The sequence below is a fragment of the Mercenaria mercenaria genome, chromosome 16 (assembly GCF_021730395.1).
Source record: "Mercenaria mercenaria strain notata chromosome 16, MADL_Memer_1, whole genome shotgun sequence".
NCBI lineage: Eukaryota > Metazoa > Mollusca > Bivalvia > Venerida > Veneridae > Mercenaria > Mercenaria mercenaria.
Window position 1 is genome coordinate 34,551,798 of NC_069376.1, and position 23,288 is coordinate 34,575,085.

Sequence of the window (23,288 nt, forward strand, 5' to 3'; positions counted from 1 at the left end):
AAATATCAGAGAAGATTTAGATACAAGAAGATTTATTTAACGTCGGAAAAGTATAAACATATAACCCTAGCTTAAAGCTATTTTCCGACAAACACATGTAAATAAGCTCAACATAAGTAAAACAGCTGTGATAAAATGCAAATATGTTAACCCAGGAAGCACAGCAACGTTGTGACAATGTTGTTACAACGTTGTGCTGTACGTTGTGACAACGTTAGAAACAACGTTGTGACAACGTAAAAGTGTGGAGTCGTGTCAACGTTGCGACAACGTTGTGGCATAACGTTGTGTTGCGGTCAGATACAACGTTGTGACAACGTAAAAATGTGGAGTCGTATCAACGTTGTGACAACGTTGTTGGTTAACGTTGTGAAACCACCAAAATACAACCTACTTTTGACAGCTCATGTTTAAATAAATAAGCAAAACAAAATTTCAATTACATATTTTAAATTCAAGATCTAATTATAAAATTTACTAAAATATTCGTTAAGTTCAGAAACAACGAAAGTAATCCTGAAGCAGTATATGGGAATACTGCACCCCTTGATAATACAATACAGTTTAAAGCATACGTAACAATATTTAAAATCCATCAAATACAAAAAACTTATGTAGTTTAACATAACGATAATTCAAGTCCAAAATTATCAAAAAAATTTATTTGTAGTTTAACGATAACTATAATTCAATTTAATCAAATACAAAAAAGCTTATGTAGTTCAAAGATAACAAAATTTAATACAATGACATGCCCACAGGAACAAGGTAAATACGGACTTCATGAGCGGCAAGTTTGGCAAAGGTGAACTAGAAGATGATTTTGAAGAAAAATGCATGTCTCCCCAAATGCATAGTCGTATAGGCAAGAAGTCAATAGGGGAAAGGAGCAAAAGTCAAAGAGACAATGATGGTTGGCTGCAAAAGGGATCATCTACTTGGCATGTCCAATCATCCGACTAAGTTTCAAAATTCTGGGCCTAGTGCTTCTTTTAAAAGTTATGAAATGGAAATTGTTTCTCATGTTCAGGTCCAGTGACCCCCAAAATAAATAGGGGTCATAAACTCTGCATGTGCAATCATCCTATTAAGTTTTAACATACTGATTGAAAAAAACATCTATGTTGTATACCACATAAAAGTGGTCTTGGTTTTTCCATAATTATGGTCAATTATAAAAAAGTTACAATGTAAGTTATTTATAGTAACAACTAAGGGAAGTTAATCTTTAACCCCCCCCCCCCCCCCAAAAAAAAACAGTTGCAAGTCCACACAAAAATCTTACCAGGTAGAGACAGGTCAAAATACATCTCAGAATTGGATGTATCATGCATGTTGCATTACAGAAAAGTGATCTCGATTTTTCCCTACGACTAGTAATGAAAAAGTTGCAATATAAGCTATTTATAGTAACAACAAAGGGAAGTAATTCTAAAGAAGGGACCTGCGCATAACACTCCGTCTCATGATAGTGTACAATTGTGCCAAGTTACATCAAAATCCGTCTATGCATGAAGAAGAAATGCTTCGGACAAAGTTATTCTTGTATCTGAACTTTAGCCTCTAAGTGTGACCTTGACCTTAGACCTAGGGACCTGGTTCTTGCGCATGACACTCCGTCTCGTGGTGGTTAACATTTGTGCCAAGTAATATCAAAATCCCTCCATGCATGAAGAAGAAATGCTCCGAACAGTTTTCATTCTTGTATCCTTTGACCTCTAATTGTGACCTTGACCTTAGACCTAGGGACCTGGTTCTTGCGCATGACACTCCCTCTCATGATGGCGAGCAATTGTGCCAAGTTTCATCAAAATTCATCCATGCATGAAGAAGAAATGCTCCGGACAGTCATTATTGAATTTAACCTTTGACCTCTGTGACCTTGACCTTTGAGATAGGAACCTGCGGTTTGCACATGACACTCCGTCTCACTGAGGTTAACATTCATGCCAAATATAAATGAGATTACTCCATGCATGTCAAAGTTGCAGTCTGGACATGTAATCAAATCCGGACACAAGCACGCACGGATGCACATACATTGAACAGACCTAGTGACCTGGTTCTTGCGCATAACACTCCGTCTCATGATGGTGAGCAACTGTGCCAAGTTTCATCAAAATCCCTCCATGCATGAAGAAGATATGCTCCGGACGTCACCTGCCGGCCCGCCAGGGGCGTTCCCATAATACGTCCAATTTTTCAAACGGGCATATAAAAAGGGCAATAATTCTTAGAAAATGATCCTTGATAGAGTTACCTCCTCTTGTCTAACAAATTGGGTCATCACAATAAATTATGTCTAGTATCATGTCAATACCTATGATAAGATATTGGGTAATTGGACTGAAAACTGAAAATTCAAGGTCGAAAAAGGGCAATAGCTCAACAAAAAAATCATTAAAAGTCACCTAGTCAACAGAATGAGGTCACCACTGTAAAGAAGAAAAATACCTTGTTACACTGTATTGAGAAATTGGAGACTGATGGACAGTAAGAGGTATTTACTCTGTAAAAACAAATCACAGGGTTACCTGCATTGCAATGAATTCAAGAGCGCCGCCAAGCGGGGCAAAATACGCCCGAGGGGGTGACATCAGAGGATGGGCGCAAAATTTAAAGAACTTGACTGTTGAAGCCCAAAGGACAGGAACAAAAAAAGAAGAAAATCCAGAAAAAAATTCCAAGTCCACAAAAAAAATTCTTACCAGGTAAAGTTATTCAAAATACACCTAAAAATTGGAGGTACCATCCATGTTGTACCACAGAAAAGTGGTCTCGGTTTTTCCCTATGGCAAATAATATAAAAGTTTCAAAATAAGCTATTTATAGTAACAAAAAAGGGAAGTAATACAAAAAAATTATTGTAAGAGAACAAAAAAGGGATCTGCCAAATAAAAACAAGAGCACTGCAATGCAGAGCAATATACACAAAGCAAAGTCATATATGACATCTGACCCCCGAGTGTGGCCTTGACCTTGAAGCGAGTCATCTAAAACATGCCCTCTGCACGTCGCCTCAGTGTGGTGAACATTTGTGCCAAGTTTCTTTGGAATCCTCCAAGCAGTTCAAGAGTTACAGAGCGGACACGAAACACACTTATATGACCTTTAACCCCTAAGTGTGACCTTGACCTTGAACCTAGTCATCCAAAACAAGCGCTCTGCACGTCGTCTCCATGTGGTGAACATTTGTGTCAAGTTTCTTTGAAATCCTTCAAGGGGTTCAAGAGTTACAGAGCGGACACGAAATTGCTAACGGACGAACAAACGGACACCGGCGTCATAACATAATACGTCCCTTCGGGCGTATAAAAATGTGTAAAAGTGAACAAGTTTTTCAAGTTTCAAATGGTTACCTTTGACAGTTTTTGAGAAAAACAAAATTTAAGTAACGCAGACGATCAATAATTTGATTTTCTGATAAAAAATAGTAAAAGAATAAACAAAGAATGTGTTAGAATGAACTCTCTTTTGACCTTTGACCAAAGTGTGACCTTGACCATGGTTATATGGATGCGACTTGTGTGCAACACATCAGAGTGAAGATATGCGACAACAAATTTGAAATTCTATAAGGGGTCTCAACAACAAGAGCTGTCCGTAAGACAGCGCGCTCCACTATTCGATGATTTGACAGTAAAATGAATATATGTCTCAACAGGAGACCTCTACTTTAAAAGGAAGATGCATCAAGGGGCATAATTTTGTCAAGAACACATATTAGAGTTATTGGGATTGCTACCACACACGCAGATGATGATGATAAAGTGGTCACTTTCTTTTAAAGTACCAAAGGTATGTCTATAAACGAAGCTTTCCAAAAAATTTAACATGAAAATAATTCCAAGTATAACAAGTTTGTGACCTTAACCTAAGTATAACACCTTGGTGACCTTGACCTTGGGTATAATGGGCCGACCCCCTGTACATACTTTGTTTGTATGCTGGACAATGTTTATGTAAAGTTACAGAAAGATATAAGCAATAATAACAAAGCTATGACAGAAAAACAAAGGTTGCCGAAAAACTTTAACCTTAAAAATAACCAAAGACGTCACTATAACACCTTGGTGACATTGACCTTGGCGCGTTATATTATTTCAAAGTGTTTGCCGATTTGATCAGTCGTGATCAAATCAACAGATGCTTACTGAAGTATTAAACTGGCGGTACAGCCGGTGTGACATTAAATATTGACCCCATTGCTCAAAATTTAATGTTGAAATGTTGGTGGGGCCATTTCTCAATGTTGAAAAAGAATCTTTTGATCAAAATTTAATGCTGAAATGTTGACGGGGTCAATTCTCAACGTTGAAAAAGGACCCTTTGATCAAAATTTGATGTTGAAATGTTGACGGGGTCAATTCTCAACACTGAAAAGGATCTATGGGGCCAATTTTCAACGTGGTCAGTATTTAATGTTACACTGGCGCGTAATAAACCGAATCGAGTCCATTTTTCAACAACTGTTAATTTCTCAGACTTCCAATCAAAAATTCATTGCTTTCCTGTGTAGTAAATACTAGTAACATTATTAAAAAGGTACCATTAGCATTATACACAAACGATCAAGTTTTCTTTTTTCAAAGCGTTTGCTGACTTGATCAATTGTGATCAAATATGCTTACTAAAAGGAGACCTCATTCAGTTGCCATGTGATGTTGGCGAGATTTGCTCTATACGCCTTTCAAGTTGCCAATCTATTTTTCTTTGGTATAATATACAAGTTTGGAGTCATGCTGTAAAATATTTAAAGAGCGTGAAAAGTTTTTGACTTGACTGTTCAAAGAATATTAAGTTCTAGATAATTTTTTTTACTAAGATCCTTTATGAATACTGGCCCAGATCTAGTTTAACAATATCAATAATTCAAATCACTACTGTATGTTTTTATTTTATGCCTTCTTTTGGTTCATAAATATCATTCAGAGATCAGGCTATATGACTATCTGTATCGAGCAGTGAACTTGTTCACTTTCTACAGTATATAATCATGGGCCTATATCACCAATACTGGTATTAAACAAAAGCTCATGACGTCAACAAGACTGCTTCAAAGTTCTTTGAGTTATGTAGTTTGAGCAAATTGACATAGCTCAATTTTGAAAACTGACATACTTTCACACACACTAAAACCCTTGTGAAAACTTAAATCACACGCAAGTCCACATTAAAGACATTACAGTATATCTCCAAATCCTCTGGCTGACCGTCAAATCCTCCCTGCCTGCAGCAGACGCACCCGTCACACCTTTCTGTAATAATATTGAATGTTTCGTTTTAATATAATGATTATAATTATTAAATTCATTAATATTAAGTACTTGTGTAAAACAATGTCAATGATAGAATGATTCTGGAGCAAAGACACATTATTTGTTTAAATTGTTTCTGAAACTTAAATTTATGTTTTAAGCAAAATTTAAGGATGAAGATTTGGTTCTTTAATTTTATATCAGTTCAACCATCCTGAATCCTGCAGTAAAACCTGAATCAAATTATGCTGACCTTTTTAGTGCAACACCAAAAACAAAGAAGTAAAGCTGAAGATTATCAAGAGCTCAAGTTACATTTAATGTTGTAAATTTTCTGACTTATCCAAAAAGCATCAACACTTAACAATAGAAAAGCAATAGAATCTAAGCCTACCTTAAATTTCAATCCACCTTTTTTGAATGGAGCATGTTTTAAAAACAGCATCCTCAGCTTCTTTTTTTTGTTATTGTCATGAGTTTTCATAAGAGCATCTGAAAAAAAATCATTACAGTGTAAAAGTTGTAATCAAATTGCCGTTATCACAAAAGAGGCATCCACATTCAGTGATTTTTTTTGCGTATTTTTACTGCCGAATATCGGCACTTTCCCCTCGCCAAAATAGGCCATTTTTTCCCAAAAAATCGTCAATTTTTCCCCTAAAAAAGAGATGTTTTCCCCCCTCAAACTATAAGATTTTATTTCCAAAATGTAACAGTTTATATTCGGGCGTGAGATCAGCGATATCTAACATGAAATTGGCAGAAATGGCATCAAAAACGTCCTTTTTAAGATCAAAATCGCATCAAGGTTACCGTCGCGAAAACACGTGACAAACAAAATATTGCCGATTTTCAAGAGAAATATGCACTTTAGTCGGTTTAATAATGTTCCATTATGTCATTTAATCATTTATGGTAATGAAAAATGACAATATCTCTCCTAGTTTTTGAAAAATTGGAGATCAAAATCGCCGCGATTGTACCGATTTTCGGATAGTCAAAATTTCGGACGTTATCAAATTTCAAGGGCATGAGGTGAAAATTGATAAATACAATTATTACAAGTTGTATTGATGTCTTAATTTATTTTATCACCCAAAAATTTCACGATTTTAAATCCAAAAGTGGTTTTGAAAAAATATAAACTCTTCAAACAACATTCAGTAAGGAAATGTACAGATTTATATCACTTAGTATGGAAATTAAACATATTTCTATTTTTCCCAATTTGGGGAATTATCGCGCTTATTTTCCCAATTCAGCGGGCACAGGCACCTTTATTTTTTCCAAAAAAAATCACTGACATTAGGCGCCATGCTCACATGTTAATTTAAATCTTATATTATATAATGAAACAACAAATGAAATTTAAAACTATCTAAAATAGCTATTTAAATGGATTCCCGCTTGATTATGATGTTTTAGATAAAACAACAAATCAGACTGAAAAATGGTTTGAGAACATGAGGCCCAGCTGAGCTTTTTCTTTTCTGAATTGTCCCCAAAAAATACCTGTCAGTGATGATGATTTATGTTATCAATATTCTAAACATGTTGTTTTTTTTAATTATCAAGCTACCTATCCTCTTTCTCTGGACATGTTAAAAACAAATTTACTCCACACTGTAACAGCATACAGAACTTACTCAATATTGACCTGCAGCCAGCATTGGCCTGCAGATAGCCAGGTCTTCCAGTTTCTTTTCTCCTCTCATTCCTTTCAGGGAATACAATGACCAAACCTTATTCCATCCCGTAAAAGTCATCATCAGACGACATGTGGTATCAACATCTTTGCTACCGAATGTGCAATAATATTGGGACTGTAAAATTAAACAAGAGCACCGCCTTGCGGGTGCTGACGCTCATCTGATTTTTTTTGTGTAATAGAAATATTGTCCTACCCATGATTTTCTAAGTCTAAAAAGGGCCATCATTCTTGCAAAAAGCAGGATAGAATAATGTTTCTTGATGTACAGTGTCCACTTATGATGGTGAAAAACTGTTGCAAGTTTTAAAGCAATAGCTTTGATAGTTTATGAGAAAAGTTGACTTAAACATAATACTCAACCAAGAAAATAATTTTCTAAGTCCAAAAGGGGCAATAATTATTGCAAAAAGCAGGATGGAGTTATGTTGCTTGCTTTACAGGGTCAGCTTATGATAGTGAACAAATGTTGCAAGTTTCAAAGCAATAGCTTTGATAGTTTAAGAGAAAAAGTTGACCTAAACATAAAACTTAACCAAGAAATCTGATATTTTCTAAGTCCAAAAGGGGCCATAAATCTTGCAAAAAGCAGGACGGAGTTATGTTTCTTGCTGTACAGGGTCAACTTATGATGGTGAACAAGTGTTGCAAGTCTTAAAGCAATAGCTTTGATAGTTTAGGATAAAAGCTGACCTAAACATAAAACTTAACCAAGAAAACTGATTTTCTAAGTCCAAAAGGGGCAATAAATCTTGCAAAAAGCAAGATGGAGTTATGTTTCTTGATGTACAGGGTCTGCTTATGATGGTGAACAAGTATTCCAAGTTTCAAAGCAATAGCTTTGATAGTTTAGGAAAAAGTTGACCTAAACATAAAACTTAACCAAGAATCTGATATTTTCTAAGTACAAAAGGGGCCATAAATCTTGCAAAAAGCAAGATGGAGTTATGTTTCTTGCTATACAGGGTCAGCTTATGATGGTGAACAAGTATTCCAAGTTTCAAAGCAATAGCTTTGATAGTTTAGGAGAAAAGCTGACCTAAACATAAAACTTAACCAGGCAACGCCGACGCCGACGCCGACGCCGACGCCGACAACCGCTCAAGTGATGACAATAACTCATCATTTTTTTTCAAAAAATCAGATGAGCTAAAAAGGAAACAGAACAACAGTTAAACTATTGTAAATATGTAGGTCCAATCAGTTCTACAGCAATCGTATTGACAAAAGTAGATCGCATTATAAGAACAAGACAGTACTCATTGAATAAACTTTTTATGCCATTAATGGTATCAAATGATTCAATTTCAGTCATTAAACCTTTAAAATTTAAATAACTAGAGCTATCACTGAAGGTGATGAATACCTCCATATCGTATGGCACCTAAATTGCTTATTTTCTGAAGACACTGACTTTAAAAAGTATCTCAAGTCAAGGTGAAGGTCAAAGTAACATGTAAATGCACGTGTTCCTTGCGCTCATGATGGTGATGTGCATGTAAAATTATTTGAAAATTTAGAGAGCAGTTTAGGAGACATAAATGTACGTTAAGAATTTAACTTAAGAATTTACATCATGCAAAGCTTGGTATCTACATGCATTTATACCATCTCTCATGTCTCACTTGACATGAGGATCGTACCAATTAAGGTATTCGCCATCTCTCAGTGTGAACAGGCCTGAAGATTGACAAAGAAACATGAGATAGCTTTCAGATTTGAACTGGTTTTACTATCTATGACATACTTAAATATTTACATCATGCAAGTCTTGGTATCTACATGCATTTGTACCACCTCTCCTAATCTATCCCACTTGGCACGAGGATCGTAACATTTAAGGTATTCGCCACCTCTCCATGTAAACAGGCCTGAGGATTGACAAAGAAACACGAGATTTGAACTGGTTTTTACTACGTATGACAAACTTAGGTATTTACATCATGCAAGTCTTGGTATCTACATGCATTTGTACCACCTCTCCTGTCCTACTTGGCATGAGGATCGAACCATTTAAGGTATTTGCCACCTCTCCATGTAAACAGGCCTGAGGATTGACAAAAAACATGAGATAGCTTTCAGATTTGAATTGAATTGGTTTTTTTAACCTATACTGTGTTGGTGTGCTGTAAAACCCAACTAAATTAATTAGTTTTACTATATTGTATGAAGTACTTTGAGTATTTACATCATGCAAATCTTGGTATCTACATGCATTTGTACCACCTCTTCTTAGTTCTACTTTGCACAAGGATCATACCATTTAAGGTACATTGTATTCACCAACTCTCAATGTAAACAGGCCCGAGGATTGACAAAAGAAACATGTAATAGCTTTCAGGCTTGAATTAGTTTACTATGACATACTAAGTAGTGACATGCAAATCTTGTTATCTACATGCATTTGTACCACCTCTCCTGTCCTACTTGGCATGAGGATCGGACCAATTAAGGTATTCGCCACCTCTCCATGCAAACAGGCCTGAGGATTGACAAAGAAACACGAGATATCTTCCAGATTTGAATTGGTTCTACTATATAGCTTTCAGACTTGAATTAGTTTACTATGACATACTAAGTAGTGACATGCAAATCTTGGTATCTACATGCATTTGTACCACCTCTCCTATCCTACTTGGCATGAGGATCGGACCAATTAAGGTATTCGCCACCTCTCCATGTAAACAGGCCTGAGGATTGACAAAGAAACACGAGATATCTTCCAGATTTGAATTGGTTTTACTGTAGCTTTCAGACTTGGAATTAGTTTACAATGACCAGGGGTTCCACTAGACCTGAAAACCCAAGAGTCCCAGGACCCTTGGGCCCAAATTTTGAAGGGTCCTTTTCCGAAATACAGGAGTTCTGTCCCAACACGTCCATACAATTGACCATATTTTTTATTTAGTTAGATCTTTATACTAAGAAAACAATAAACCCAAGCTCATGTTACAGCATAATAAAAATGTCAGTTTCAGGTCATATATTGTAAACTAATATTTATCAAAATTCATGTTATTTTGATAAGGTTTTGCTCCTCTATTTTTCATTTAATTTTTAATAACAGAACAGTGCTATAACACTCCATAAAAATGTATCCAAAATGTACTATCCGGATACTGGTACACTTTCGGAATGTCATCAGAAAGTAGTTTTTGCTCAGTTTACTTGGCCAACTAAGCTAAATCAGAGATAGATCCTCAAATAATGATGCTACTTATCATTAAAAACTGCATTGAAAGTCAGTTTTTTAAAGGAATTTTGGAAATATGCGTATGACATCGGATGTAAATTAGACTCGTGAACGACATTCTAAACTTATTTTTGCTTTCAAAATTCATCAAAATTTGTGAAGTTTCTTGTTGAAATTACGGTATGATAACCAAGCAATGGTCTAATTTAAAGTTTGCATGAAAAAATCTTGCAGGGTACTTTTCACATGCTCGGTAATCAGCTGCTTACGATAATTTAATAATTGGCGCCTTTTTGACAGTACAGAGGATCAATACGCTTTATCAATTAATTTCAACACTTCGTTGATTCTTGTTACCTATGTGCACTCGCCGTGACGTAACTTGCTGATAAAAAAATCAGCGAGGCATGTCTACAGGAGAAAGGGCGGATTTAGCAGACGATCAAAGGCAGGAGGGCATGACCGCGAGTGTTTATTTTGGAATACACGTGTCTATCGTGGAAATAGTTTTACTGAAGGAATGAATGATAAGAGAAAGGACTATCAAAGGAAAATGCCTCCGGGTCCCGAAGGACGCACAGGCAAGTATCATGCCGGGTCCTTTCAGCGTCTTTTGAAAATCTCCCGGGTCCGGACCCGGGGTCCCGAGTCAAATGGAACCCCTGAATGACATACTAAGTAGTGACATGCAAATCTTGGTATCTACATGCATTTGTACCACCTCTCCTGTCCTACTTGGCATGAGGATCGGACCAATTAAGGTATTCGCCACCTCTCCATGTAAACAGGCCTGAGGATTGACAAAGAAACACGAGATATCTTCCAGATTTGAATTGGTTTTACTGTAGCTTTCAGACTTGGAATTAAGTTTACAATGACATACTAAATAGTGACATGCAAATCTTGGTATCTACATGCATTTGTACCACCTCTCCTGTCCTAAAACTAACAACTAAGTTTTATTGTTGTTGTTTTTTTTTCTTTCGATTGTTTTTTCCCTGCTTTTCTTCTATTAAATTTACTGTCTTAACTCTTCTTCTATATAAGTAAGTTTATAACTTAAAATTATATTTTGTTAAGCATATATATTTTTTCCATTCCAGACCAAACAAAAAATCCGCCATTTAGTTTAATCTAACATTAATTTGACAGCCAGGGACGGACCGATTTCTAATGTTGGTAAAACTTGTGGTCCAACCCTTTTGTATTATCGCACATTCGCAAAGTTACTGAATACTTCCTAATGTACAGTAGTAATATATATGTCTTGTATAATGATAGTTTGCTATTGTATATATATATTTACATATGTATCTGTATAATAGTGTCTTGATGTACATTACCATAATGTCTTGTGCGATGATTACAATAAAATATGATTAAACTAAATCTCCTGTCCTACTTGGCATGAGGATCAGACCAATTAAGGTATTCGCCACCTCTCCATGCAAACAGGCCTGAGGATTGACAAAGAAACACGAGGTATCTTCCAGATTTGAATTGGTTCTACTATAGCTTTCAGACTTGAATTAGTTTACTATGACATACTAAGTAGTGACATGCAAATCTTGTTATCTACATGCATTTGTACCACCTCTCCTGTCCTACTTGGCATGAGGATCGGACCAATTAAGGTATTCGCCACCTCTCCATGTAAACAGGCCTGAGGATTGACAAAGAAACACGAGATATCTTCCAGATTTGAATTGGTTTTACTGTAGCTTTCAGACTTGAATTAGTTTACAATGACATACTAAGTAGTGACATGCAAATCTTGGTATCTACATGCATTTGTACCACCTCTCCTGTCCTACTTGGCATGAGGATTGGACCAATTAAGGTACGCCACCTCTCCATGTAAACAGGCTTGAGGATTGACAAAGAAACATGAGATATCTTCCAGATTTGAATTGGTTTTACTATGTATGACGTACTTAGGTATTTACATTATAAATGCAAGTCTTGGTATCTACATGCATATGTACCACCTCTCCTGTCCTACTTGGCATGAGGATCGAACCATTTAAGGTATCTGCCACCTCTCCATGTAAACAGGTCTGAGGATTGACAAAGGAACATGAGATAGCTTTCAGACTTTAATTAGTTTACTATGTTTGATGCACCTAGAGTTGACATGCAAGTTTCGGTATTTACATGCATTTGTATGACCTCTCCTGTCCCACTTGGCATGAGGATCATACCATTTAAGTTAATCGCCACCTCTCCATGTAAAAAGGCCTGAAGATTTACAAAGAAACCTGACTTAGCTTTCACACTAGAATGAGTTTATAATATGACCTTAGTACTGACATGCAAGTCTTCGTATCTACATGCACGATTAAAAGTAAATCTGTAGTATGTATTCACACAAAGTTTTGTTTGCAGACGAGTATCGACATCTATATTTTTTCAGTAAATAACAGGTATCATTACTTATTCATTAGGAAATCTATTACCGGATGGTTAGAAAATCCTTAAGGATTTGCTAGCCGTCTGGTAAAGGGATCTCAGGTCGACTAAATCTCAGACTAGGCATTCGGTAACCCAGACGGCTAGATACATCCTTGAGAACAAAACAATTTTAACAAACAGTGAAAATTGCAGACTCAGTTTGATTGAGTCTGTTCATGAGCAGTTATGGATAATGTAACACTGCCCACGCCCCCTATCACCGGCTTAAGCAGTAATCAATCTTCAAATCTAAATGAGTTGATATCAATGATCCCGAAGGACCAGAAAATACATCAACACTGACATGAAACCGGGGCTGTTGTGCTGTAAATATAATCTGAAAAGTAGATCCCGTGAAAGCACTGAAAGACTTCGAAACAGAAATTAAACAGTTGTGGACGCACTGGTCGAGAGGGCTAAGACGCTTTCCTACGGAGGCGAAGGCCCCTGGTTCGAATCCTGGCTACTCCCACTGCGGTGTGTCCTTGGGCAAGGCACTTTATCACGACTGGCCTCAGTCGACCCAGCTGTAAATGGGTACCAGCAAATTGCAGGGGGTGAGGTATAATTGGTTTTAACTGTTCTTAATATAGGTCGCAGAAAAGCTCTAGAGAGCTTATGTTAATTGTTTCACCAAAGCGATGGTAAATAAAACTTACCTTTACCTTTACCAGTGCTGAATATTATATGGAAAAGTTTCTTGTTTAACAGAAGTGGGTGGGGTATGGCTGCAATTTGCATTCTTTTTTTTTCTTTACAGAAACTAGACTTTAGGGTTTTTACTGAATAAATTTCATGTTGCTGTTAACGAACGCATATGTAGGCTATTTGATCTGCAAAATCTTGACTTGGCCCAAATCTTGGGATAACTTTGCGCCAAAATGAATTCAAGAATAATCTAGAGTATATAAGTATTAATTATGTACTTACCTCAGTCTTACGTAAAACACAAGATATATCGATAGTTAATTGAAAGGAGATTTTATTCAGTTGTTCTAATGTGTAACAGTATCACCGAGAGACACCAAAAATACTAACGGACTTTGTAAACATTCGGCGCGCATGCAGATATTCAGGTGTCAGTATACATCCGAATCAACGTTTCTTTTTAAGAAGGAGATACTCGAAGTAAATTTACGAAAAAATATTTATGTTCAATGATGTTACAGTATATTCGACAACTTAAATTGAAATAAACGACAATTATAATGGCAAAATATAGATTCGAATCTATCGCTACGAAATCAGCTTACATAATGAAATACAACAACAACAACAACAACAACAAAATATTGACACTAAAATAGTTCTAACCTAATTTATTTCAGAAACAAGCTTATTTTTCAGAAGTTGAAGTTCAGGTCATCAGTATTTCCTGATGTACCCTCATAAATACATAATTTGCTTAAGCTTAGTCCCAGGTATGATCGGGCGGGGGTAGGGTGGGGGGCAGGGGGCATATTATCTTCTAAAAATTGGTCAAAACTGCAGAGTTAAACTTAGAATGCATAAGAAGGGTTTTTTTTTGTGTGATTTTCTGTCAATATTGACAACTTTAATTTTTGGAAAATGTGAAAAAAATAAAGTGATCCATCTGTAATGAAATAATTTCTATGTTTTTAATCTACAGTCATGCTTAATGTAATGAGTGAAAAATTTCATTTAACTTGCAGTTATGATTTAAATTGTAATTTAACAGATCTCATACAACCAGTCTATAAATTTATACTGAAAAATCTTCAGATTTATGGATTGTAAATTATTTACAGAATGTCCATATAAAGATAGAAAATTCTAGACCTGCATTCAGCATATGCTGTACAAATTACCTATATAACTGGCAATGTTTGCGGCAGAAGGGAGTGTTGGTGTTGGAGATAAGGTGTCGGCTGCTTACCACGGAGACGTGGGTTTGAACCCTAATAATGGGTCATGGCAGTAAACGTCCTCATTAAACGCCATTCCAAGGTTTTCCCGGATTCGAACTCGAGCTTTATTCTTCACAATCGAGCGAAAAAAATTAGTATATAAGGGAGTAGCAAAGCAGTTTCACGTATGAGCAGTTGACAGCTGCTGAGCAGGCGACCTCGGTAGCTCCGCAAGTAGGCAGGCTTTTCTAGGCAACTGTCGGTTTTGAATATACTTTCATAACTACTCTTTCACTGAAAATTGGCAACATTGTAAAAACGTAATATAACGTTACCTTAACAACGTTGTGATTCAAACTTGAGTAAAACGTTGTGACAACGTTACTTTACAACGTTGTGACAACGTTACAGCACTGTTACGTACACAACGTTGTAGCTCAACGTTTGCACAACGTTGTACTAACGTTGTAGATTTTACAAGATTCAGATAAAAACTCAGTGTGTCTTTTTATAGGGTCTTTTCAGTACATTCACACATTGCTTGCATAGGACTTTCTCCTATACATTTCAAATCACTATTTTGAATAGTTCTCAACGTTGTTACAACGTTGTCACAACGTTGTAAAATAACACAACTAACATACAACTAAAACACAACGTTGTCTTAACGTTGTGTGTTTGCTGGGAAAGCACATTAAAGCAAATAAAGCATCTGGCTCTAAGTAGATAAGTAACAAATCACAAATCATACATGTTACAGCGCATTAAAACAAAATAGCACATATGTACTAGCAAATAAAAGGAAAAAGGTAATTTACCACATACAGATTTAGCACATTTAAAGCAACATAAAAAATTATCTGACACTACACAAAAATAAGAAGAGTCACATTGTACAACATGCATTAAAAAAAACATAAAAGAAGAATTCATATACATGCTAAAGGGAACATAAGAACTACTTAAAGTAGCCGAAGAACAATATTTGCATCATCAGCATATAAGATTCTGTAACTAAAACTAAAAAAGGAAAACAAGGGTTACACACAGAGAACTAAAAGGACATTTAAAGACATCAGAAACATAAACAACTTAAAAAAGCATTATGACAAGTTTGTAAGTAGAATTCTAACTGCTGAGACAATAAGTCACTGTCAAAGGAAATATTTGACCCAGTAGTCAGCCAAATTAAAATCAAAAGCACACAGAGATCGCAAGTATGACTAAAACAAGTCGGAACGTTTTAAGAGTCTTTCTCTGAATTCATCTGGCTTTGCAGAATTGCGTGGGCAGTGTTTCGGGCATGACCTCAAAAGATCCCAAACACTGCTTACGCGATTTCAGACTTTTATAAACGTTAAAAGGCAAATATTTCAACAGCTTATTTTTTACCACAGTTACTGTGATATGCTTTTCTTTTCATTGTCCTAAATTAAGAACTCGATCTCTAGTCTATTTGCGCTTTCATGAAGGTTTAATATTACAAATCAGAGCAAATGAAATTTGACAATGGACAAGTAGATTTTTAAGTGTCCGTGGACAAGTGAAAAATGTAAGGTTACCCACACCCCTGTCCCGTCAATCCATGCATCACCCCTACCACACAACACATACACACTTTTCTTCCCTATTTACCGTCTGAAAAATATCATATTTAATAATTAATCATAAATCTAATCCCATTTAAACAATATCAAAAATATTCCATTAGCACCTCTTTAAAAATCTCTTACACTATACGATATACAAGATTTGAAACAAACACAATTCTTCTGAAACAGTGTGTGTGTGTGGGGGGGGGGGGGGGGGGGGGGGGGGGGGAAGGGTTGGGTACTACAGAACTTCGAACATCGGTGGTATTAAATAATTTCTTATGTAAATATAATAATTTTGACTTTTATACTGAGTTATTTTTTAGGGTTTATCCAGACTATTCCAAACATTGCTATTTGCATAATATTAAAATTATGAAAATATATTTGACTGTAGTGGGCATACATATAACATCTTGTAAAATTAATGACAAAGTTTGAAGACAATACCGCTTATAATGTTTACAATAATCAGACCATGTACATGTCAACTCATTCATTTCTATAGAATATTATTCATTTAGGTGTTTATCAGTCACACATTTTCGTGTAAGTTAGGTTTTTATCCATTCCTCATGTAAATTGAGTTCGGTTTTAATCAAATCAAAGTTAGGTTTTTATCCCTTTTCTCGCTGTCAGTACATTTGAACATGTATTGTGTCAGCATGCAGTGGGTTAACAACATAGTGTAAACGGGCCTATAAAGCAGTATATCTTTGCTTTCAAACAACAAAATAGTCGAGGCATCAAAAGCATAGAAGTATTTTTAAAGATTTTTTGTAAAAGTTTTCATTGAAAAAGTTGCCTTGTTCGTCGTTTTTCCACCTGAAATCACAAGGGTTGATATATTTAACATGATACATTTTGAAATAAATATACACTTGATCAATGTATATAGATTTAACAACAGAAACATTCCTTTATACATCGTAATTACACAGAAAACAAAGTTGTATCGGCTTTACATCCGCCATGTTGGCACTGAGTTAGGGTCGCTGAACAGAGTTAAGATTATCCGGGTACATGGCGTGTAAAAGTCTTCCTATAGATTGCAGAAAATTATTGTGTTCTGCTTTAATCCAGTGTCACTTTGACTATTCTTGGTGTGAAAGTTTAAACAAAAGCCTGAAAAAAAGCATACTTTTACAGCTGGGGACAGACTCCATTCACCAGACTCAGTTTATGAAGTAACAAGAAATATCTTTAAAAATGATGGTCGGCGAATTGTAATAAGGAAAGAAGTTTATGAATTTTTCATCTAACATTCATCTTTCATCTAACATTTTGCAAAACTAAACACCGCACTTTAACAATTTAAATGGTTCTCTTTTACTTTTTCGCAAAGGTTTCGTAGGGTTGCAATTTTGTTTCGTTTATCCTTAGACGAATAATTACAGCAGTAGTTTGATGAAGATTCATGAAGCCATACCCAGAAATCTAAGCCAATTTGCTGGCTTATTGGCGAAATTGTCTCCCTTGAAAACAGATTATCGGGTGTATCGATTAGCCATTATCGTTCAATTTACGCCTATTGAAATATAGAAGGAGAAAAACTTTAACACATCAAATGACATCAAAAGCATCATCTGACAATATTTATCAAGTTATTGAAGTAATCTGCAATATTTGCACTTTCTTTCAATATAATTTTTAATAAAATAAAATATGATCTTCTTGCTTCCCGAAGCGTTTGAAATAAGTAACTAATTTTGATCCCGAGTCCCATTGATCTCTGTAGGAAATGACAGATTTTAAGCTTTACATGGTCTTTTAGAATGATTTATTCTTATATCTATAATCATCTCACAACATTTATTAAGTTATTGAAGTAAACTAGAAAAGTTAATCTTTCTTTCAATGAGTTTATTTTTAAATTACTTTTATGTCTTCTTGCTTCCCTAAACGTTTGAATATCACTGATTTTACTAATTTGGAAAATTTTGCCCGTCACAGTACACGTGTACTGATGACACCGGATAAACTGAATTAGATAGACATGTGTGTCAATCTAATTCCGTGTTTAATGTCATTACTTTGCCAGATTAAATAAAAATAAAGTTATTTCAAATTACGTGTTTAAATAAAAATATTCCATTTCTTTAATTCATTTAATGCCATTTTCACAACTAGAATTATTTATTGCATTAAAACGTATTAACATAAAGTTGATTAACATATAGAACTACATGTTCATATTTAAACTTGAATATTGTACATGTAAATATAACAAGTCCATTGGGTCGGGTGTAAATTTCATGTTTCTTGTTTGTCAGTATTATAATATTTTTGTTAAAAATTTATTATCTTATCTTTTTGTAATGATTATATATGTATGATAAAGTCAAATAACGTGTTTGACAATAAGTTAACCGAATGCTGACATATTTCTGTTTATTACCGTTACTAATTAGATTAGTGTCTGTTTGTCTGACATGCCCCGCGGCCTAAAGGGACAATTATTACGGCTCTTGCATAAACGCTTTAAAGTTAAAATCTAAATTATGGATATGGAGTTATAAATTTTGATAATTTATCTTACAGTTCAAAATCCAAATTCACATTATTGTAAAGCAAAATGCATTTATAGGCCACGGATCCATAATATTTAAAAAAAAAATCAAATTGAAAAGACACATTTTCAAGGAGACCCGAAATACACATATATTTCGCCCTCATAAAAATATTTTAAAAATTAAAGGGACTATCCTCCAGATCGTTCGACAACAAGAAAAATACTTTTATAGATATCTGGAAATAAATGCTATATTTCTTAAGAAAGCTTTAAAACTTAATTACTGACAAAGTTTAACTATATATTACGGAAATACTTGAGAATTTGCTGTTTTTCTGTCTCGATTATAAGAAAATCTATATTTTGAAGTCATAATTCACTTATTCCGCTATAGCGCTATTGGTTTCGGCGAAATATTTTAGACACAAAAACACATCTTCTAGTATTAACAAACTTCAATTTGAGAGAATGATTATTTTTAGCCAAATCTGGAGGTCATTAAATACATATCTTAAAAATACGTTGAGTAATGGGAATTATATGCTTCCTGACAATTTCAAAACAAATTCCAGATTATCATTCAAAATCACCAATTTGAAGAAATAAGAATGTTATGTATATCAGGTAATAAACATGTACGTTGATCTAATTCCGTCTTTGTCAAATTTGGTTAAAACTGTTATTTTAAATTACATGTTTGAATAAAAATATTCAAATTTCAAAAATTATTTTTTAATTAACTAACTTTTAATTTATGATTCACATATATTTTGCCCTTAAAAGATATAACCAAAAGTTTAAATACATATCTAAAATGGGAATATCCTTCCCGGCTCTCAATTTTGAAACAAAAACCCGATTATCATTCAAAATCACCAATTTGAGGAATACACTGCAAATTGCCTCGGGCAAGGTATAAACTCCGCTTGTGTAAAAAGTTTCACAATTTTGTCGCAATACCCCTAATTAACAAAACCAGTGTAAGGTCAAGATTATCAAGATAAGAGAGATTAACAAAAGTCGATACTCGCGTTAAGATGGTGTAAAGGGAAACAACCAAATTTAACCGATCTGGCTTAATAATCAAGGGACAATACTCTTCAAAACACGGTCTCATTTCTGGACATGGGTTCATGAGAATAGGTCATTAAACGTGTTTTTATTTTTAGCTAAATTAGTCCCTACCCCCATTTGTAACAAAATAGCAAGAGACCTTACGATATTGTTACACATCGAGTTTGATAAAATTCCATTACATTTTAGTGGTTAATGCGAAGAAAGGCATGTCTACTTTTAGCTATAGTGGTCCCTAATAGGGCCCAAGTTCCTATATAAATTAATTTGGAAGAGGACCTTATAATGATGCTCCAGGCCAAGTATGACAAAGATCCACCAAGTTGTTCATGAGACGCTGTATAAAGGCATTTCTAGTTTTAGCTCTAGCAGCCCCTAAAAGGGGTTAAATGTCCCAGCTGAACAAAGTTGGCTGCGGGCCTAATAAAGATGCTACAAATCAAGTTTGATTAGAATACATGAGAAAAAATCAATTAAAGGATTTTTTATTTATTATTTTTATTTATTTCTAAAATAGGCCAACTGATCCCGCTTTAACAAATGCATATTCGCTATTCATGAATCTTTGGACAATGACGTCACACCTATAAAAAAGTGAAGGTCAAGCAAAACATATAATTGTAATTATTTCATATTTTCTGTTTCATAAGCAAAGTTTGACCGTAGTCATATCACATAGATAAACTGTATGCAGCGTACCTTCATTTCAGTGTAATGAGATTCAGTCATTATATAGCATATATATAATAAAACAGATTTCAACTGAGTTAAATATTTGCATACCATACTAAAGAAAAATATTCATATATAATAAATCAGTTGAATAATTTATAACAAATATATCAAAGCAAACAAGTACTCATTTTAATATGCAAATTGAATTAGTCACAAAAGCAAGAAACTTTTTCATATACAGACGACAATTGTAACAAGGAAAATCTTTTAAAAAGCACTTCTCTACATAAAAGACTCTTATCACACCCTTATTCATGTGATACGCAGACCGTATTCAGCTCTTTCTTTAATTTGATATATGTTGGTATTTGAACAGGTTTTTATCATATTTATTAAACTTACTTATCATTTTGAGATATATCAATTTTCTTGCTAAATATACTGAGCCAAAGTTAGCTTTAAAACTGTGAACAGCGTCGTTTAGGATAAACGCTTTGTCTACATTTCACTCAGCGTAGCACAATCAACAGAGTGAAAGAAATTGACACTCTCGTCCAATCAGGCAGAGTGTTGCATAAATCTTCCATTTTGATAAATTATCTATAATGCGTTATCAAGTAGTTTGATTTGCTAACTGAAGTCACGTGGCAAAGGTAAACGAAAACGAATTTAGACGGCGTCGCCGAAAAAAATCGGTGTGTTATTTTATAGAGCATTTTATTTACTATCAAAATCTTTTAATTATGGAAATATAACACCCTTTTTGATTGGTTATCTGTTATTCTCCTCTCTTAGGTCATAGGTTATTTTATACACTCAGTTAGGTCACAGGTCATATTTGTATTCCTACGCTGTGGTTAATAAAAGAATATACTTTCGCGCCTTTCAGCACAGTTTTGTCAGACACATACCGAGAAAGATGTTCTTTTGAAAATTGATAAAAATTTTGGCGGTCTTCACTGTGGCCATTGTTAAAACTACATTGTTATTTTGGATTATTTGATGTCTACTTCAGGAATGATATTTGGACATTGATTGAGTGAACAGTTTTTTAGTGCTGTGTTCCGAAAGGAATACGGAATCGTCGAGTTCGTTTGAATTTTGTGCATTTGTTCATTTAAATGAGAAAATCAGAGAGACCTAAAAGCTCTATAAACTATAAAATCATGAGCGAATCAGGACTGAAACCAGCGGTCGACACAAAGGAAACCGAAAAAGTCACAAAACTTGTTTCGTCGTCCAATACCGAAAAAATCCTTCCGGGTGCATCCGCAAGTGAAAATGTGAGCCTTACAAAAAGTACGGAATCACCGGAAAAACCACTTCCGGCAAGTCGAGATGAAAAGAAAGAGTTGCTAGCTCGTCTAGCTCAGTTAGACGAAAAATAGAAAAGACTACAAGAACAGAAAAATTAGAAAATTTGAGAAAGCAGGTAAAAGAAAGAGAAACTTATATACAAGACCTAGAACAGTCGGTAAACGTAGAAACAGTGGCAACACCATTAAAATCGAATACCTCCACAACTGGCACAAGAAAACCTTCACGAGGTTAATCCGTTTCTACAGCCGAATCATCTACAATCAATGCAGGAACGAGACTCAAATCGACCAGCAATCCACAGACAACAACGACCAACGTTATTGAGGGGACAACACCCAAGAACAAAAAAATCTCGATTGGCAGCATCACTGAATTTCCCAGCAGATCAACCCACAGCTCATTCAGGTACGATTAACATTGAAACATTACGCAAATTACCTAACATAATCTGGTGTGTTATTTTATTCTCTTAGTTAGGTGGGAGAGTCTCAAGAGCATCTCAGAAATCCATGATATATTGAATTACAGACATACAACATGTTTTTTTTTTGTAAATATTACCTACTTCTTAATTAGAAATGCTTAGTACAATGAAGCATTTGCTTACTGTCTAAAATTTACATTTATAACAAAAATTCAACAAAATAAGAAATTGTTATATTATTTCTGTGAGGTTCATTAAAAAAAATTTACATAAGGCCTGTGATTATTCAATGATTAAACCTACAAAATGTAGATAAATTAATGGCTCAAGCGAAATTTTATGGACCCGTTTGTTAAATTATTATTGGGGCTTGTAGGGGTGTACACATTTCTAAGTGGAAAAACGCTGTTTTGCAAAACTTACTAAGTGCTAAAATCTGCCTGCAAAATTTGACTAAGTCGAAAAAGTCCGTGTCAGCCAAAATGACGTGTGGGTTGCAGCAGGAAAATAATGAAAGTTCGCACGGAAAACTGAATTTATCCGCACGGAAAAATGAATCTGTCCATACGGACTTAAAAAATATTCCGTTTCCGTGTCATTTTCACATGGAATATTGCAATTCCTGCTCAATTCCTGCCTAATGACGTACCTTTTCCAGGCAGATTCCGTCTGGACTTTTCGTACAGGTTGTGACAACGCTGATGATAAAATTTAGTCATTTAGGTACAATACAATTTTTAAAAATCCGGTAAACTAGATGAATAGATCGTGGCAGGAAATATTAGGTTGTTGACAATGCGAATGCTGTTATTTTGCTTTATTGAATTAGTATGAGTTGAAAGTGACATATTGATTGCACATTTGAATCTAGCGCAATTTATCGCCAATTTGCTCATAAAAATCAGAGGTATCTGTTTCCGTCTGCTTGGGGTCAGCCTTCATCTTAGGAATTTAATTTTTAGTCTTACACACCAGATTAGTCCAAATAATAGGACTGGAAGCTATTAAGTATCAGATTATAAAATATGTCGTCCCATTAAGCAGAACAAGTAAGGCACCAAATATTTTCACTACCAGGACTATAAAATGTCATCCCAAAAGTTGAAAAACCCTTGAGCATCACACCTGCTGCCCCACCCATTGCTATTTAAGCACTGTATCAGTTTGTTTTTCCACAAATCTTTAAATTATTACCCGTTTTTCTCCCATTTTG

At 34.9% G+C, this 23,288-nt stretch overlaps 1 long non-coding RNA gene across 3 annotated transcripts; it reads right to left on the reverse strand.

Moving 5' to 3' along the window:
- Window positions 1–888: 888 nt before the first annotated feature.
- LOC123552111 (uncharacterized) lies at window positions 889–13,842 on the reverse strand. 3 transcript variants are annotated; one of them, XR_008367820.1, is made up of 4 exons: window positions 13,541–13,842; window positions 6,905–7,081; window positions 5,653–5,750; window positions 889–5,258 (listed from the first exon to the last, which is right to left on the reverse strand). It is a non-coding gene; the product is annotated as an uncharacterized LOC123552111 (long non-coding RNA). The 3 variants fall into 3 exon arrangements; XR_008367822.1 differs by lacking the exon at window positions 13,541–13,842 and adding an exon at window positions 8,714–9,618; XR_008367821.1 differs by lacking the exon at window positions 13,541–13,842 and adding an exon at window positions 8,726–9,617.
- Window positions 13,843–23,288: the final 9,446 nt, after the last annotated feature.